A 19,563-nucleotide genomic window follows, 5' to 3' on the forward strand; every position below is an offset into this window, starting at 1 on the left:
TGTCTCCCCCATCGTCTTCCCCCCTGCGGTTTCTGTCCCTGTGCAATGTTTGCAGCCAGGCGCTGCTTCGGTGGTACCTCCGTGGTGCATCCCTCCTGCAGCGCTGGCAAACAGGGTACAGCGTGGCCTCTGTTGAGCTTGTCATAAGGAAAAATCAAAAAACCAAGGCAGAGATGTCCATTTCCATCTCCCCCCCAGGGGAAAATAGGGCAGCAACAACACGGCTCAAAACTGTGCCTTTCCTCCTGGAGAGCTCATCAGGAAAGCCCCAGGGCTGAAGGAGGGGAAGGATGCATGCAGATAAAAAAGCTGTGAGTAATTCAGGTTTTCTCCTGTGGGGATACTGCTTATCCCTGTCTTCCAGCCCCAAACCCAGTCTTGCAGCAGTCCCTTTGCTGTGCAGCCGTCCTCTGTGGAGATAAAAAAGGCTTTTTCCCTTATTTTGTAAAGGACCCACACAACATGTCTAAACAGGCGTTTAAGGTTAGATAGGGCTCTTCAGATTAAAAGAAATAATGAACCCGGGTATTTTATAGCCTCAGCTATCCAGTGTCTTTGAATCATAAACCGACCTCCCCCAGCTGACTGCAACGTGCTCCTGACATTCCTGATTTCATACATACGGCCCTACCCACCTTCACACCGCCTAACGTGTTCGTACCACCGAAACTAGGAGCTGTGGCTGTAAACAACATGCTCCTTCCCATCTGTGAGGGTTAAAAAACTACAGGAGCCACCAGCTTCACGTGGCTGAGGGTTGGGGTTTGGCTGATTTTCCCTACCAGCAGGTGATGGGAAAAATCTTGCTCCCTGTGGATGGTGACCATTGCTGGTTTGTGCCCTTATGGTTCTCCCCATAGCTGCAGTTACGCAGATCTACTGAGTCCTACCCCTGATCCCTTCAGGGACCTCCAGGTCCCTTTGACACTAGCCCGCAGGGGCTGGATTCCAGCGTGCTAGTGTGCTCCTGGGCGGCTCAGCCCCCTCTGCTCGCTTCCTGAAAATGTTCAAAGTGCAAAAGCTGAATTTCATTTAAACATATCGGCAATTGTTGTTCACTCACTTCCTCCAAAAGCCACCTGCGCACTGGGCTGAGTACTCGCGAAGAGCCAGTTTGAGTGTGCCTCTTGCACAGCAAGGCGGCTGCGGGTGGTCCGTGCCGGGGGACGGTGCACGGTGCACGGTGCACGGTGCACGCTGCGCTGGGACGGTGCACGCCGCTGCTCGGCGAGCAGGCATGGTGCTCAGGTGTTCACAGCAGACTGTGCTGAAGCAGCCAGCTGCTGGAGGATTTGTCGCTAAAGGTGCTTCCAGATAATTCAGGCTGGAGACACTTTTCCAGAGCCGTTTCACTCCTGCTGCGGAGAGGTGGTGTCTGTCAAGGGAAGTGTCCCCAGCAAGTGACTTTCTTATGTGCCTTGTGACACTGCCAGCCCTGGGAGGCTTCTCCTGTGCCCTCCCTGCCTGTGCGGGGTGATGAGCTCTGGGAAGCACAGCTCTGGGGCCGTGTCTCACTGTGGTCAATGGTGGCAGGACCTCCATGCTCCAGTGGGGAGGTGCTCGGTCTTCTGTGGGGTAGGTAACTTCTCCACCTCCTAGACATGTCCTGGCCTCTGCAGAGCTTGACGGAGCAACCCCCCTGGGCGCACTGCCTGGGACGAACAGTGGCAAAGCCCCCTCAACTCAAAATACATGGACATGTCATTAATGTGGCACCTTCAACCAAACCCACCCTGAACTTCTCTGGGACCATCCCCACCTGGCAGACCCATCATTAAGGGACCCCTTTTCCTACCTCTCCTTTTTTGGTTTTGTCCCAGTAGAATAAGCATTATTTTCCCTCTTTTCAGTTTCCTGGCTTCACACAAGCTAAGCACTTTGGCCGAGCAGTGGTGTACAGCTTGCCTTTGCTGCAGGTCATAACACTCTGGACGAGGTATAGGATGATGAGATGCCTGTGATGCCTATACTTGGTAAAAGCTGTCTCAATTTTATGAGCAGAATTCATCAGCTCATCAATCACAGCCATAATTGCTTTATTAGGGAGAAATAAGCAGTTACTGCTATGACTTTCAGGAGTGTTCCTATCTAGATTTTCACCATAGTCCAATACCAAGTCCCCCAACACTTTACAATTGGTATTTTCTCTGCTTGACTTTGGAGTGATGTCTTTTAAAGTGATGTAACTTTTAAACAGCACCGTGCCTCCCTGCAGCACAGGATTTGAGTGCTGACGGTGCGAACCCCCTTGGCAGCAACTTGCACACCAGCTCACAAGGTTGTAATTACCTGGCGCAGACTCCTCACCTCTTAAATTAGCGATGAGAGATGAAGCATGTGCCAATGTGGTTTCAGCTACAGCAACAATAAGCAAACATTTCTTCTTCCTGCACAGAGCAGTCAGCCCAGCTCTTGGCCTGTAATATCACCCCCAGGAACCTAACCGTGGGCAGAGGGAAGAGCACAGACACTAACAAAACCGGGAAAAAAACCTTTCTAGCCAGGAAAGAAGTGAGGTTAGTGTATCACACAAGATCAGAGGTTCATTCAGATCTGGAGGTCTGTAGTCCAGAACGGGTTAACAGTGAATTCAGACGGGGGGTGCTTTGGGCATTGCCCTATTGGGACTTTAAATTCTCCAGAGGTGGAGATTTGACCAGCTCTCTAGACAACCCATTCCAGTGCTTGACTATCCTTATAATAAAGTCTTTTTTCCTTAAATCCAGCTGGAACCTATCATTTCCATGTATGCCTGTTGCCTCCATGGACCAGCATGAAGCTGGGCTCTGTCTCCTCCAGCAGCCTGCTTGCAGGTACTGGGGCGTTAGGGATTAGGCTGTTAGGGACCCTTCAGCCAGCTTTTTACTGGGTTGACCAAACCCAGCTCCTTCAGTGTCTCCTGAACGAGCAAGTGCTCCAGTCCCAGACAGTCCTGGTGGCTGGAGGAATACACAGTCAGAACCTCTCTGCCGCATGTTTGCTTCAGGCTTCTTTGGGACTGAACTCCTTGACTCCCAGTGGCACAGGCTTGTTTTGGCATAAACTCTTGCTGCTCCACCTGATTTCCTACTTTTTCCTCTCTAGGTCACTGATCTCTGACATGTTTGGGGCCTCTGCGTCCTTTCTGTCTCAGTGATGCCAGCAAGGATTTTTGGGGCACAGGACAAGCACTGATGGGAAGGCATGGATAGCAGCAAACTGCGCCTTTCTGTTTGGTCCTGCTGAATTGCTGCGTGGTTTTTGACAGCTGGACACAGAGTTGGCAAGTAATCCACCATCCCTTCGTTTCCCTTCGTTGTATTATGATAAGGTGGACTATGCAACCAGATACATATGCAATCCAGTGGGATGAGTCTCGGTTCTGGATTGTTAAAAAATTATTTTGGGAAGAAATTAGACTTCATATGTTGGGGAGTTGAGGCAGAAAGTTCTACTGAATTAGAGGTGGGGGAAAAACTTACTATAACTCAACTTCAGGTGTCGCAGTGCTAAAGGAGGAAAGGACATCTCAACGTAAGAAAGAAATATTTTACAGTAAGAGCGATCATTCACTGGAACAAAACCTCCCCAGGGACCTGGTAGAGTCCCCACTGCGATTTTCAAGATGCAATTGGACAGAGTGCTAGGGAATCTCATCGAGGCTGCTTTTCCCATGACAGCTTGGACCAGATGATCTTTTGAGATCCCTTCCAACCTGTACTGTTCCATGATTTTATAATTTGTTTGGTGCTTTTTAGATAATATGACATTTTCTAAGAGGAAGAAATGTGGGGAATTGTTATCTCAATCAATAATTCATTTATTCCTGCTTTCCCTAAGGATTGGGCAAGAAGGAGATTATTTTTTTTTTCCTAGTTCTTAAGCTCTGTCAGAAGTGGATATATTTCTTGAACTCCATTTAATTTAACACTCCTGCAAATATTTAAGCTTCCTGTGGTTCCCCTCTGAGTCCATCTCCTGGTATTTCCAGACTTTTTTCACCTCTGTAGGTCAATAAAAGTGGTGTGACAGCTGTTCATGAAAGATTTAAGAGCTGATTTGGGGAAAAAAACCCACAACCCAAGATGATTTAATTTGTGCACGTGTGGATAAGGCTAAAGTCATTATGCAACATAATTGATTTGTAGTAAGTACCGGTAAATGCATTTTGAAAAGGGTCGGTATGACATGTCATTGCATGCATATGTGTGGGCACTGCCAGAATCCATAGCAGTGCATTGGTGCTGCTTCTCTTGCTCCCAATGGCTGGCACTAAATACATAAACAAAAATAGAGCCAGACAGAACTGGCGTTAGCATATGCTGGGGATTTTAATCATAAACTTTTTAAAAATATAAATTATTTATCACAAGTACTAGAAAATAGGAAAGGAAGCTGGCTGCCTTACATTTCTTTTTAAACATTGCCCTTAGGGACAACGGGAGTTCCTCCCCGCAGTGGCTCTGGAGGCAAAGTCTTCCTTTCAAGAATGAAACATTCTTCAGGTAGTTGTGTGCTGACACCCAGAACGCTGATTACACTCTCCAGAAAAATTCCTTCATTTCAAAACCAACAGGTAAAGAAGGGATACAAACAACTCTGGCTATCGGCATAAGAGCAGCTGTGGAAACCCGCGCGCTCTGCAGGACGGCTGTTGCGCGGGAGCTGTCTGGGGGTCTCTCCTGCCTTCCTCCCGCACCCGAGCCAGGGACTGGTGGAGGCAGGATGATGGGCTTCCTAGCGCTTGGTTCTCATACAACCGAAAGCCCCCCCACCCTATCCCAGGTATTCCTAAACAGTTTTTCCCCATACTTTTTCTTTATAACACACGGTAATAATTTACAAACTAATTTCTGGCCTCCGTGCCACCTTCGGCAATCATCAGGCACGGTACTCAATGTGCAGAAATGGGCTCTGAAAGATCTACTCCTTTATCACAGGTGTGGTGGCCTTTGGTGACCTTTCTTTATGCCATGCCTTTTTCGCTCCAGATGTGCTGACTTGAGTGAAATGAAAAAATTTAATTCTTAAGCTCAGATGTGTGTATAACTGAATTTTTAAATTGTGAAAAGTAACAAAACCCAAGAAAAACTGTGAGCCATTAGGCTTATGAAGACAGATTTCCCATGGTACACGTATTGCCTCTTTCCCTGGCACTCCTCCCAATGTTTAATGATAGGCAGAAGCTCTTCTGTCTGTGGGTGCAGTAATTCAGGTTTCTGTCTCCTCTCCTCAGCCAGCTCTCTTCACAAAATGTTTAGGAGTTCAGCATCATAAAGGCTGCTACTTCGTCGCTGAAGTGAGCTCAAATGGGTCAATAGGCAAGGAAGACCCAAAAGACCTCGGACATCCAGACACAGGCTTACTAACACATTTCATGTCTTACAAGAAGTGGGGCCAAACTTGACGGCGAGTTATCCAGGTGATCAAGTGGAAAGCCGAGCTTGGAGAAAAGCTGGACAGAGGGTATTCTTCCTGCTTGAAGGCTGGAGGAACAAGACCTGCGGTGAGTGTTTGGCCTCTTTGCACTGAAGTAAAGTCGATGGGAGTCTTTCAGCAACAAAAGCAAACAATGTCCACGTGGGGTTTTCACCCTGATACTTAACAGCTCCTTCAGCTGGCACAGGCTGCGCCAGGGTTTGGGAAGTCAGTGTCCTGGTGGGTCAAGGATTTTATCCTGAATGTCTTCAGCTTTCTCTCTCAGGACAGCTACTTCTTCCTTTGTGTTTTGCCACCCAGTTTGTAATTCAGAATTGTTCCTCTAGAGTCTTGGCTTCGTCGTTTACACCCCTAACTTACCTTATGCCAGAGGGAGACCATAAGTAACAAAAAGGTGTCATGTTTTTTCAAGGACAGTCCCAACCAGGTAGTGCCCTGGGGGTGAAACACTTCCAGTCCTCAGCACAGGCCCTGGAAGATGCCACCCCTTTCCAAGGCACAGGGAGGAGCACAGCATGGGGTACCCCCTCTCGTCCCCTGCTGTGCGAGTGGTGATGACAGACAGTCCTTTGCATGAGTTTGAGCCAGCTGACCCAAGCTTGGCGCAAGCCTTTGGCATGCTCCCATCCTTCTCACACCCTCTGCTAGCAGACACCAAGCAGGAGCCCCTACTCTTCCTCGGTGTTTGTTTCTCGGTAGCAATGAGGTCTCACTTTAGACACGAATGTCAAACATCCAAAATATTTTGAGAGACATTTAAGTGTGGCTGAGGGTGACCTTTTAAACCCATCTCAGCTGCTGCGTGAGGGAGGTCCCCATGGATTCTCCTGTAGGTGGTGTTGATAGGGGACACGGGTCTCCACCTGGAGTAAACCATCAATGAATTGGTGGTCTTCATCTCAGTGTCTCCGTGTTTGGCCTGTGGGCTGGGGCACGTTGGCCAGAACAGTCTTTGCCAAGGCAGCTGGTGGGCTCAGGAGGAAGGCAGCAGCCCGGGGTGTCTCACCTGTGTTGTGCAGAGGGTTGGGCCATGGTGACAGTCTAACTCTGCTCTGGCCTGAAATAGTACACACACAGAGGGACAGTTTTTCTGCCTCTCTTTCGTCCCAAGGGCCCTTCTGCTGCTCTTTTCAATATGACTACCCTGAAAAGCAGAATTACCAGCAAACTTTGTCACCTCACTGCCCATGCCTTTTCCAGGCCATTTCTGAGTACGCTGCCCATCCCTGCTCTGAGCATGCACACCTCTTGTCTGTCCTCCCTCAGCCGTGACTCCCTTTTCTCCTCCAAGCTGATGAAAAAACAGTGCCCCAGTGTCTCACCGTGCCACAACGGTTAGCGTTTACCCATGGCTTCCAATGAGAAGCTTCTGTGTGCCAAAGCATCCCTATGCATCCATCATCCTCCAGGTGGGAGGAAGGGGGGCTGCTCCAGAGCTAGCCAGAGGTGCTGCAACTCTGGTTTACAGATTGGAAGGGTTATCCATCACCCTGGTTTGGGAGGCTCTCTGGTCTGGTGCTATGGGGCAGGAGAGCAGGTCATCTGCAGCGCTTAGGGACCTGTTCTTCCCTGCCATTCCCTGCAGTGTGTTTCCAGGTGGGCTGAAGAGCTGCTCTGTGGAGAGACAGGCTTAGATACATGCTGGGAAAAGCTGCCTGTCTCCAACTGAGAGGGAAAAGAGTGAATATACTCTTCAAAGGGGAAGTGTGAATTGTAAGAATTATCCGCAGACTACCAATTTCACCCTCCTGCTTTGGCCAACAATAATAAGACCCCAATGAGACAGGGTTCATATTTTCCTCCTCAAAATATCCAAAGGCTTTTCTGGGCTTTGCTGAGTTTTCCACCCCAAGGAGCTCTTTCCGACAATTGCATCTGACCAACCACACCATGAGTCCCGAGGACACTCAAGCCATGATCAGAGCAAGCAGGACCAGGGTCACTATTCTGCCACTGAGTTTTGGTGTGCTCCTGGTCACATCACTTCATCTCCCTGTAGCAAGGTTTCTCATCTTTAAATAATGATGATGCTTCATACAACATTCCTAGTTCAATGCCCTGTTTGCCTGCAGGATCTTCAGAGCAGGAAATGCCTCTCATAGCTTCAGAACAAGTACCAGCCACCCCAGGCTCTGTGATAACACACCCGGTGGCTAACTGTGACTATAAATAGTCAGCTTGTCTTCATCTGAAAGCAAACCTCCAGCAAGAGAATTAATTCCAAGATTGTTACATAGATACACACATACAGTTCTTTTACAGTACATAGATATTGTTCTTTTTAATGGATTTTTGTAACCTCACAAATCTACGTGGTCACTTGGGGACCATGTTCTCCCAGAGGGATGCCATTTCTCTGTTTGACTGAAACAGCAAGAAGGTGGTGACGTCCTGCGTGGAGGTCTGTGGAGCTGACAATAATTCCTGTCTGTCACAGGAGGTTTTCACGTGACTTTCTTGCACATCAGCTATGTTCCTCAGGGACTGCTCAGGAATGTCTTGTTTGCCTTGCCCACAGAATTTTTTTTTTTTAATGGAAACTATCATAATGAAAATTGTCCAGAAATGGAGAATGTTGGTAAAATTAAATTTTTTATTTAATTTTTGTGGTAGGATATGGCAATACAATTATTTGGTGAAATTGCCAGAGTGGCACATGAGGGCTGTCATCTGGAGAAAACATCTCATTTCCCACATAAGTCAGACTCTTTTATCATATCTTTTCTAATGGGAAACCATTGAAAAATGTATTTATTTTGTAGTCCTAATTTAATATTGTCCTCGCTCCCCCCCAAACAACAACAAACCCCTTCAACAGAACAGAGCAAATGAACATTTCTTCAGAAAGCAGATCTTGGCAAAACCCCCAAACCATTTAAAAAGAATTTCAAGTCTTGAAAGACAGTCTAGATGAGAAAAAACAACCCACCAGGTGATTTACTTTCTGAAAGTTTTGTGTCCATTTGCTGAAACTTTAGGAGTAAAGGCTCTCAAGGGGGGCAATTCTGTGGGAAAAAAAAAGAAAAGCAGCAGTTTCTGAGCGAGTATTGAGAAATACTCTGCAATCTCCCCAGACAACTGAGTTTCAGAACTATCAAATATTTGTATCAAATCAATTATGAACAATGTCTGGATCCCGGCTTATTTCCCATGTTATTTCACTTCATTTAAAGCAAGAAATAAGTTGATGAAAAGGATGATCAATCAGTGCATCGCTGGGGAAGAGGACAAGCAAAAAAACCCTCACTCACTGCATTATGCCTTTGGAACATATTGCACGGACAATCTAGGATGTTTTATAAAAGGAGGAGACGATTTCACCCTGGGGACAACTGAAGCACCTAGTACAGTTGTATGAGCAAGGCATGCAGTGAAACTTCAAAGTGCTAAAAAACCAAAAAGAGGTAGGAGGGAGAGGAGGATTTGCTTCTCTGTATTCTGCTGGCATCTTTCAGATGATTTGAAAACCCACCCCCAGGTAGCAATATAATTTAACCTTCACTGGAAACCCAGTAAGTTCAGGTGCCGAAAGAACAAAGAAGTGCCTTGGCAGTAATTCAGGCAACCAGCGGTTCTTGTACCCTTCATAAATGGCAGTTGCCCTTTATGAAGGGTACAACTTCATAATTCCCTTCAGGAATGGGAAAGGCAAAGGAGAGGACGCTGTCTCTGGGAGCTGAGGTCCCTGTCCTTTGCATGAATGGGGACTATTGCTGCAGCAGACTTAACGTCCCATTTTCCCCCAGGTCTGAAAAAACAAAGGGTCTCTCCAAAGGTCATGAGCATGTTCCTGATGGCTTGTGCTGTGGTGGGGTGGTCACAGGTTTGGTTTCCTTTCAACACTAGCCTGAAAACACACTTTGAATGTGAGAAGTCAGGAGGCTGGAAGGCAGGAGCAATTCCCAGAGGACTTACTATAGGAAACGTTAAATGTATTCAGTTGCCACCTTTGCTCCAGGTGGAAAAAGGATGTCTTGGCAGGGAAGGTGCTCAGCTTCCATTGCTGCAACTCACTCACAGGGCTCCTAGACAGGCAGGACCAAACCAGCCCTGGAACAGAAACCAGCATCATGGGATGGTTTTAACCTCCTTAGAGTGCACGTCCCTGAGCCCTGCAAGCAGGACACCCAGCTATGTTGGCTACATTCAGAGGAGACCAGCTCTGGGCTGCCTTGGGTGTCAATGGGGACAGAGAAGCGTCTCAAGAAGGAGACCAGGTCTACCTAAGCTCTGAGCCCCCTGCTTTGGTTTGGGGATTATCCTTCCCCATGTTCACACACCCAGCTGCCAAGGATGCACCTGGCAGGACTCTTCCCCGCAAACCCTTCTGTGCCCACACTTGCAGAGGAGGATAAAGGAAGACCCTGTGGCAACTTAACCACAACTTTTCTTTCCTCTTTTCACCCTGCCTGTCCCTTTCATGACTAGGTAGATCACTGCCATGCAAATGGCCATTAATACTGGGGCTGATTACCAGCAGATAAGTGACAGAAAGGAGAGCTTGCAGGGATCCAAGAGGTCACCGTTCCTCTGCCTCTGGCCAGCACCAGCTCTCTTTCATCCATCCCAGCTATCTTGCTCGTGAAACCCAGTGACAATGCCTACAAAGCACTGTCACAAGGCACTTCGGTCTTCTTTACTGTTAGGAAGTGCTCTGTAATGTAAGTTGCATAAATCCTACATTTACCTACTTTTTGGAAACAGGTATACAAAAGATTTTAGGGATTTTGCAGATATTTGTGCAGAAAAGAACACATGCAGCTGGCTTAAAAGCAATGCCAAAGTGAAGGTGCAGTACTCTGGCTGCAGGGTGAGGATGCTTTGACGCCCCCGCTTCCCCCACCCCCCCTCCCCCACAGTGGCAGGCAACCACTGGCTGTGCAAACCAGTTCCCTGAAAACTGAAGAAGATCAATACAGCTTTATTATTTGAGAATCCAGCCTTGTCTCTTTGGCATTACTTATTTATAAGGGACTCTGCTACTTAGTAAGTTTTGGCTGCTACTGAGTTTATCAACTGGCTGATCCAGCAAAACAAAGACTCTGTTGGCCCCTCTGGTGCTGTTAGTTTGGGGGGGAGTCTGGCTTGCGAGCTGTGCAGCCTTTGCACAGGTAGCTACCCCTACACAACTGATTTCTCCCCCAAGCAGTACCGCAGCATGAGATTTTTTTTGTCTCTTTGGCTTGGCTGCTCTGAACCAAACCTCTAGAGAATGCATCAGCACCGCCCCCCCCCCCCCCCCCCCCCCCCCGCCCCCGCCAGGCTGGTGCCTATGGAGAGGGACCCCAGCCATGAAAGGACCACTCTCTAGGCTCTAGAGGATGGGCTGTGGCTGCCAGGGACATTGCTTCTTCCTTGGACATCGGTGGGGTTGTACCCCACCTTCCCCTGGGGGGATGGTTTACCATCGGAGATGCTATGTAGGTGTAGGCAGGATTTGCTGAAGGAGGCAGAGGGGCTGGAGAACAGGACAGAGAGAAGGGGGGGAGGTGATGCTCTGGGAGCGATGCGACCTAGAACTGTCCCTCTATTCACAGTGCTTTGTGGAGACACCCAGCTGGTCACCATTTGCTGCTGTCCTCTGCTGGAGAAGCAGCCCTTCAGCTTAATGAGGGGAGATGGTACAGGGAAAGGCGATCCTCACCTTTAGAACAGGCTGCGCCCCAAATCTCTGATGTGAAGAGGGGGCTGCAGATGCAGAGAGATCACCGTGACCTGGGACTGCCACCGGAGCAGGGACCTGCAGGCTGCGGCTGCCAGCTGCCTGTGGCATTAGGCAGATGGAAATGAAGAGTAAGTGAATGTTGCTGTTGAATTGAAGGGCTCCCTGCTTCGATGAGGAGAACCATAACCCAGGGAATAAGGAAGAGATTTATGCCTTGGCAAAGCGAGCCGGAAGGAAATAATTCTGCTAGGCACAAATAGCTTCTTCCATCTATTATCACTGCTGTGAGACCTGGAAATATTGGTCCCCCCAGAAGAAATTCAGGTGTCCCTAAATGGAGCAAGACTCCTCTCTATTGCTAGGGCTGTTTTAGCAGCAGGCTGAATTGCTTCCTTTGCAACAATTATTTTCTCAGGTTATTTTCCTCCACATCCCTGAGGCCACACTAACCTTTCTTTTTATGCTCAGCTAAGCAGCTGATTGATTCTTCCTGGAGCTTTTCCTGTACCGGCACCAGCAGGGGACCGAGCAGCACCCAATAACACAGTGAAAGTCAATTAGCTATATGAGATAGTTGCTTACAGCCAGAAAATTTCCTTTCCCAGCTACTCTGCCTGCAGCCCCATCACTCTGTCAGCAAGAGGTTGGTGCCTTGTTGCCTCTAAATTAGGAGCCCTGAAAGAGGAAGGGGTGGAGATCATGGGTCTAGCATCTCTTCTACAGTGCTCTTGCTCTTCTGTCTGTGCTCTGGGCAGCCCAGGAAAAATATGTCCATCGTCCCGTGGCTCCCAGTGGTTGATGGGATGGTTTAGGGGGCAGCACTCATTTCTGTGCTACTGCACGGAAATTTCTGTGTTCATAGAAAACGTCTCCTGGCCAGTTACAGCATTTGTGGACATACTCAGCATTTATGTGCCTGTCACCGTGTTCAGGGAGCAATGTGCACTTAGGAAAGCAGGTGGTTGTAGTGGATTTGCATGGCAAGGTTTTGGTAGCTACAGGGGGGGCTTCTGTGAGAAGCTGCCAGAAGCTTCCCCCATGCCCAATGGAGCCAGTGCCAGCCGGCTCCAAGAGGGACCCCCCGCTGGCCAAGGCTGAGCCCGTCACTGACAGCGTCTGGGACAGCACAGCTAAGAAGGGGAGAAAAACCTGTGCAACAATTACAGCAGAAGAGAGGAGTGAGACTAAGTGAGAGCAGCAGCCCTGCAGCCCCCCAGGCCAGGGCAGGGGGGGCAGGAGGGGCTCCAGGTGCTGGAGCAGAGATTCCCCGACAGCCCGTGGGGAAGCCCCCGGCCAGGCGGGCCGTGCCCCCAGCCCATGGAGCCCCCGGGGGAGCAGCTCCCCCCCCGCAGCCCGGGCAGGACCCCCCCCCGAGGCAGGGGGCTGTGACCTGTGGGCAGCCCGCACCAGAGCAGCCTTGCTGGGAGGACTTGTGACCCCGTGGGGGACCCACGCTGGGACAGTGTGTGAAGAACGGCAGCCCAGGGGGAGGACTCACACAGGAGAAGTTCATGGAGAACCGTCTCCCACGGGAGGGACCCGCGCTGGAGCGGGGGAAGAGTGTGAGGAGGAAGGAGCAGCAGGAACAACGTGTGATGGACTGACCACAGCCCCCATTCCATGTCCCCCTGTGCCACTGCTGGGGAGGAGGGAGGGAATTCAGGCAAGAATTTGCAAAGAAGGGAGGGGTCAGGGGGGAGGTGTTCCTGAGTTTTGATTTTCAGTTCTTGTTATCCTCCTCTGATTTGAATGGTAACCAACATCACCAAGTCACGTCTGTTTGCCCATGACAGTACCTGCTGAGTGATCTCCCTCTCCTTATCTCAACCCACGAAACTTTTGTTATATTTTTTTCCCCTGACTGGTTGAGGAGGGGAGTGATAAGAGAGGCTTTGGTGGGCACCTGGTGTCCAGCCAAGGTCAACCCACCACAATGATTTGTTAAAAAAAATAAAAAAAAAAACTTCATTCAGGGAGTCAAGGACTTGACGACACTACTGAATAGCCTTTAGGAATATAAAATTTTTAAAAAAGATATTCTTCACTGGACATAGCAGAGCTACCCTGCCTTTGGCCCGGACATTAGACTCAATAATCTTCAGTGGGATTTTCAGAAGCACCTCAGGTGTTTCTGGAAGGGCATTTCTTATCCTTAGTGACTCGTGCTTCTAAATTATTTAGGTTTCTTCAGCAATCTCACCACTAATCCTGATGAAGTCAAAGCCAGGCTCTTTAATAAGCATGATGCTGCAGTCTGCGCCATCTGTGTCCCTGGTAGGAGTTGTGCTGCTCTGTTGATGGGAACTGATTAAATCTGTGTAACTCACCTATCCAGAGATGACTACCCTGAACGTTCCCATGTTTCCTTCTGTCAAAAGATGAAAGACCTGTTTGGTGAATTCCCATCAATGAAGGAGGAAAATGGTGTGCCTGGCCACACACAGGCGATTCTTACAGCACATTCCACCAGTTTAATAATACTTCATACCAACATAATTTGGGGGTAATATTTATCAGTGTATGCCCTGGGGCTGCAGATCTAGCATCTCAAAACACATCCCCTAATGCACAGCACTGTCCCGTTAGGTCCAGGGAACACCTGCATTATTTGCAGTAAACCTGCAGCATTCACAGCTGGGGGCGAATTTAACTGGAAAGTAGGAAATGCAAATTTTTGGTTGAAGCACAAGGGGAAATTACGTATGCTCTGAACAGTGGAGCGTGCACATTTTTTTCTAATACTTCTTCCCCTTTGGTCTCAGCAGAGAACTTTCTACAGGAAAGCAGGATGTATCCAACTCTTGCAAAATACTGACTCTGCAGCCTAGGTGTTACTGCGCCTGCTAAAACTGCTCAGTGGTGGTGACTGTATCATTACGTTCCTCTTCTACTATTCTTGAAGGAATAGCTGAGGCCCCCGCCCTTACTTTGCAAAAGCAATGAGAAAAACCATCATAGGAATCTGTGAGGTTCTTTCCTAAATGATCCCACGGCTCTTGAAAGAGGCCGAGCACGGATCAGCATGCTGTGTGGGGGGGAGGGGCGGCGCAGATGCCAGGTTATTTTCTGTCCAGAGCACAGCATCTCCAAGTGAATTCCAGCTGTAGTGCAATAGGAAGCTCTCCAGAGAGCAGATCCTGCCATCAGAAATTGCCATTTTTTTGGAAAGCAAATGCTTTTATGAGAACGTGGTAGTTTTGATTATATTTTTAATGGGGAAGAAGTAGCAGTGAGTCATTTTGAACGTGCCATTTTTCTTTAAACAATGCAGTGTGTGTGTTCTGCACATTCTGGGCTTGACTTCTCCACAGATGTTAGAATGAAAGAATTCTGTAATGTGTGGAAGATTGAGCAGGATTAAAATACACCACCATGAAAGTGAAGTTTTCCTCCTCAAACCGAAGCAAATGACATTTAGCAATCAGCTTAAGCAAGAAATTTATTCAGAACTTTCTGTGCCATGACAGTTACATTCAGAATTTCACTCCAAACTGGAATGAAAACAGATTTCTAAAGATTTGGGTTTTCTTCCTGGCAGGATGCTCCCCATTTCCAGTTGGCAGCATCCCTTGGGGCGGGATGAGGATGGTTGTGCTCTGCCAGCATAGTGGTCTACTCGTTCTTATATTTCAAATCACCCTTCCAGGATGCTCACCTTCTGCAGGGCTGTTTTGCCTTTGGCAGCAGAAATGACTGCTGGGGTGCTGGGCACGACCCTGCTGGTGTCCTCAGGGGGGCCAGCACAGATTAAACCCAGCCCAAGCCCCAGAGAGCAGGAACCTTGTTACTGATGGATAGCTGTGGGAGCCTGAGAGGGCTGATGGAGTTCTTGCCAGTCCGCTCCCAGGCACCATCTGGTGGTCACAGTTCTCTCAAAATCACCATTTCCCTGGAGTCTGGTTCTTCAGGAGCAATATTAAATAAAACATTAAATAAAAGGAAAGCTCTGTAATTCAGCCTCCCCTGCCAAGGGTGGGACAGGTGAGCTTGATGTGGGAGGTGGGAGACGCAAAGGGAGGGAGAACTTGTTTGGGAGCTCAAGTATGTGTCTGTGCAGTGAAAGCGAGCTGAGCAAAGGAGAGGGGAGGTTAGCTTAGCAGGCGAGCTGTGGGAGCAGGGAGACCGAAGAGCAGGGGAATCCGTTCAGATAAATCAACGCCTGCTCGCTTGCAGCAGGAGGGGTAATACATGAGGTACATATGTTTTTGGGGGGGTTGTCAGGGTTTGTTTCAGAGAACATTTGCTTTAGAGCAGCATCTCTCCTCTGCTGTGAGGGGAACACCTGGGTGTTCCCAGGTGCGCTCTGGTGGCAGAGATGGAGAGAAGCGCCGAAGCAGCTGGGCTGCAAATGTGAAATGCTGATGCTTCTCTGTGCCACCCTACGGTTCCGCTGTGGGACCTCTTGCTGCAGGGTGTGGGAGCCAGCGGGTGTGTGCTTGTCTTCAAACAGCGCTCAGGCAACTGGAGAGAAGAAAAGTTGATTGTGGGCTATAAGACATAGAGATGCTCTTCTGCAGGAGCCAGAATCACTGGCAGCTGGGAGAGTGGCTTGGGGACAGGCACTGTGAGTACGTTTGCCCTGGTGTTGTAATCTTGATGCATCTGGAGGTTATTGGGCTAGCTCAGTTTGAAGTTGCTTCTTTCGCTCTGGATGGTAGAGATTAGGGGGCAGGTGGCACACAAAATTGCAAGCTCTCTCTGCCCTCTTCAGCTTGGGTTGGAAGTAGTGTATCTGATTTACACGTGTTGCCAGGGCTGACCCGACAAGCATGCTGGGGGTAGGGGCTGGGGTATCTGCATTGTGCTTTGGGGTGCTTTGGATGCTTTCCCAAGCATCCTGAAGGTAAGCTCTGTCCTGCTTCCCGCCTGGAAGGTCCTGTTAGCTCTTCATGCTGCCAATTTGGCTTGCAAGGGGGCTGCTGCACTGGGGGAGTGCCTGGAGGACCTTTCATTGTGGGTGTCTCAGCAGGCTGCACCCCAGCCTGAGGGTCTCCCAAAGCCCTGAGAAGTACCCCCTTAGGAAGGGTACATCTAAAGCTGGGGTAGAAGAGAATTAGTGTGAGACAAGAGGTATCTGAAGAGGAGACTGATGGCTAAATTTTCCTGTTGTCGCTTAAAATTCCAGTCACTTTCCTGTTGTTGCTTCTTTCCACCATCAAAGTGGAATGGGTCAGGGAACCATAAAGAGTAAATTTATTATATTGATGTCTTCTTTTTTTTCCCTTTCCCTTTTTTTTTTTTTTTTTTTTTTTTTGGTCTTATATGTAGGCATGGCCTGTAGTGGAGAAGGCATCATACACCTGCTTTGGCTCCACGTGGTAGATGAGGATAGTTTTCTTCCAATTACATGACTGCTGTTTGGATTGCTTCTTGCTAAGATGACCCTGCATCAGTCAGGACAGCAGGAGATTGCTTGGTCCTTTCCTCAGGTATCCATCTAGAGACTTGAGCATCAGCTAGGTATGTGATCTTAATGAAACTGATCATGCGTGTACGCCTCTGCCTTCCAAGGACAGAACTCAGCTCTAGCGTTTTAGTGAGTAGATTTTTAGCTCAGTTTCCAATGAAATAAGGGTTAGCTCATGATGATGTGTGTGCATGCTTGCATAAGCAGAGCTGAGTGCCTCAGCCCTGTAATTCTGAGCCTCATTCCAGCAGAACTTGACAAAACAGTGGGGAGTTTCAAGGCATTAGGATAAAGAAGAGCAACCCTGGTAACATTATCTGAAGGAAAAGATGCAATGTGACTGGGGAATAGAGCAATTACACAAACGAGACTTGTTATGGCAGCATCCGTGGGAGGGAGCTTCCAAACCAAAGCTGTTAATCCTCTTTGGTGGGTTCTCCCACACAGCCTTTTCGATGCCTGTAGAAACAATACACAGAGCTGACGGGGACGAGTCAGCTGGCGCCCAGGCTGTCCTCTGTTTCTCAGTAGCTAGCAAGAGTGATCAGCCTTTGACAGAGAATATGAATCAGTCTTGCCCTGGGAGAAGGGGAGTGAGACTAGAAGTGATGGGAGATAGCGTACTCTCTGTTCATCTGAGGGTATTTGGGCTACAGGAACACTGGTGATGCCCTCATGCTCCAGCACACCTGATATGGCATGACGGCTGTCATCAGCCAAGTCATTCCTGCCTTTTCAGAGCACCGACCCATCAGTACTGATGTGACAAGCCCCATCGCTAGACTGTTTAGGCTCTACAAGGAGGAAAGAGTAACGTTAGGTGTCTGAAGTCTTGGTCATATCTCACGACCTGGTGATGGTGGAACCCTTGAGGTCGACACTTGCCTTACAGCTTCCTCCACTGGAGCCCAGTGGCTGGTCGGTCTATTGGTTGGTCCCCGAGAAGTTTCTTGGAGTCCAGGACACCAAGTTGCATTGGCTCTGCAGAAAGGAACCAAGTGCAGCAAGTTTGGGGTTGGCAGCAACACTGAGTGACTAAATGCAGAAGCATGAGTTGGATGACTGTGTCAGAGTGAATTAGCATGGGGTCCTCAATGCAGCTGATTTCCACAGGAAGATTACACCGTGGCTGCAGGGACTATACTGGTTGGCTCTCCACCAGTGATGAAAGTGACTGTCTCAGAGAAAGAGGTTCTCCCAACAGGGGGATTTTGAGAGAGGGAGATGGCCTTTTTGGTCCTTTGTGCTCAGCTGTAGCTTGCTCCAGGTGTGGTGTCATGCCCTCCGTTGCGGGCAGGGTCTTCAGTGTTGGGGAGGATGAGCAGGAGAGAGCCGTGGAGCCGTGGTACTTGAGGACTGGTGCACAGGGAGATAAATTGGTGGCTTGATTACAGTGTGTAATTACTTCCAAGAAAGACAATGTCAGCTGCTAAGAGACTATTAAATCCAGCTGAGAAAGACATGATAACTTTTTTTTTGGTCTTTCTCCATCTGTTAAAGTTAATTTCATACCTCCACTGATTTTAAAACACCTATCAGTAGTCTGTTCAACTCCTGGACTTGGCCCTGCAGCACAGGACTCAGCACGTACCAGCTGGAAAGTAAAATTATGCTGATGGACAGGGAAAAGGATTGCAGTGTTAAGTCTGTTCCCATTGTCCCCCAGCTGAAGAAGCACAGCTCTGTGCCAGGAGTGAACCAGCCCTGGGGTGAATCTTGTGGAAGGACTGCAGTTAGCTTTGCATCCCCACCCGACTGACCGCAGCAAGCTGTGAGAGCTGGGGCTGGACTCAGCCAGCTCCGGCTCCTGCCTTTCCCCTCCCTGGTCTGTGGTTTGGTACACGGTACGAGGGGCTTCCTCTGATCTGAGGGCTCCTGGGGCTGGGTCGGGGAGTTTGACACCCACCAGCTAGTGACAGACACGGGTGGGCAAAGGCAGGTCTTGCTTCATCTGATGTGTCCACGAGCTGATGTTCTGGGTGAGATGTCTGTGTCTGCTCTACTCCCAGCAGTTCCAGGTGGACTCAGGAACAGCAGAAGTGATCTAGAGGCCTGAACATGCCTAAAACTCCTGTGGAAAAGGTACCAGATTTAATAAGCTATGTGTTCTCTGTGTGATTATGTGCCACACTCAAGCAGGTAGTGGAGCAATGTTTGGAGTACAAATCTATTGATACCACTGCACCTCTGATTGGATTAAAACTCAGTGAACAAGGCCTTCATTTTTTTCCCAAAAAAAGTTTCTGCCTTGTCCCCATTTCTCCTAGTGTCTGTTTTTCAAATTTAGCAACATCGATTGAAGTATTGAAAACCAAATTATTTAACGTCTCCCACTTCTCCGGCAGGAGCATGATAGCTATTGACAATGGGCCATCAATCATGTTTTAAAAAGAGTCGTCAGTATTAGACAGGAGAAAGAACGATTCGAGGATTTCCAGCAAAAGCTGAAAATACAGCTAATGAAAGGCCAAGTGGAATTTTTTCCTAAGGAAAGCCTCAGGTTGTAACCAGAAGCTGTGTGCTTGCACAATGCCTTATCCTGGCATTGTTCTGCTCGTCCCCAGCTAAAAGAAGATGATACATCTTGGACTCACAATGTAATTTAATTGGTGTCCAGATGGTTTTGTAAAACAGTGTTGTGAGACTGCATTCGAATAAGCATTTTCTTCTCTCCTGAAAGTGCAATGCGTAAAAATGACATTGGCTTCTGGTCACCCCATGCCGTGTAAACTCGTGAATTAAGTGTTCAGTGGAGGTCAGAACAAATGAAGGGAGCAAAATGCTGCCATGGGTTCCTCTGAGATGTAGTGATTTTTAGGTGTGTAGAAGTATCTAATAATCTCCCATTTTATTTTTAGCACTGATTTTTATCAAGAAAAGTGGCTAGCATGGGGAGAAGAGATAGAATGTGGCCCCTGGCTGGAACGGAATAAAAACTGCTTAGGAAACCTAAGGCTGCACATCGGCTTTCTTGGGGAGGGGTGGGACCTTAAGAATTCATGCATTGAAATTCATTGCAGGTTTTGTTTGCATTTTTCTCCTTTCCGCTATCTTGGCAGGTGCAGTTATCTGA

Source organism: Falco naumanni, chromosome 12, assembly GCF_017639655.2.
Source record: "Falco naumanni isolate bFalNau1 chromosome 12, bFalNau1.pat, whole genome shotgun sequence".
In the NCBI taxonomy this organism is placed as follows: domain Eukaryota; kingdom Metazoa; phylum Chordata; class Aves; order Falconiformes; family Falconidae; genus Falco; species Falco naumanni.